Here is a 689-nt window from a genome sequence, read left to right as displayed (position 1 = left end):
GGACCCGGGTTCGATTCCCGGCTCGGGTCACTGTCTGTGTGGAGTTTGCACATTCTCCCCGTGTCTGCGTGGGTTTCCTCCGGTTTCCTCCCACAATCCAAAGATGTGCGGGTTAGGTTGATTGGCCGTGCTAAATTGATCCTAGTGCCAGGGGAATTAGCAAGATAAACGAGGGTTACGGGAATAGGGCCTGGGTGGGGTGTGTTCGGTGGACTGGATGGGCCAAATGGCCTCCTTCTGTACTATAGGGATTCTATCGTTCTACGAACCTCTATTATCTCCTCTGGGTGCTCCAGTTTCCTCCCACAGTCCCAAAGATGTGTGGAATGGGCAAGGTAAATTGCCCCTTACCAGGGTAAATATGTGAAGTTATGGGGATAGGGCCTGGGTGGGATTGTGGTCAGTGCAGACTCGATGGGCCGAATGGCCTCCTTCTGCACTGTAGGGATTCTATGATGAATTGCACAATGTTCCAAATGCGTGGGCTACTTGAACCTTCCATCGATCTGATGGGACTTAGGGCGAGAAGTTTCTAACTCCGGTCAGTGCGAGAGTAACACCTCTGGGGAAACTAAACACCGTTCCCAAAGCAAAATGCTGATTACTTTCACACACTGAATCGTACACCTTGGGTTCACTAAAGCCTGTTGAATAATCCACATGCTGGCAGCATGAAGGTTACTGACCCA

The sequence above is a fragment of the Mustelus asterias genome, chromosome 28, assembly GCF_964213995.1.
Source record: "Mustelus asterias chromosome 28, sMusAst1.hap1.1, whole genome shotgun sequence".
Lineage (NCBI taxonomy): Eukaryota > Metazoa > Chordata > Chondrichthyes > Carcharhiniformes > Triakidae > Mustelus > Mustelus asterias.
Note: the sequence above shows the minus strand (reverse complement) of the source record.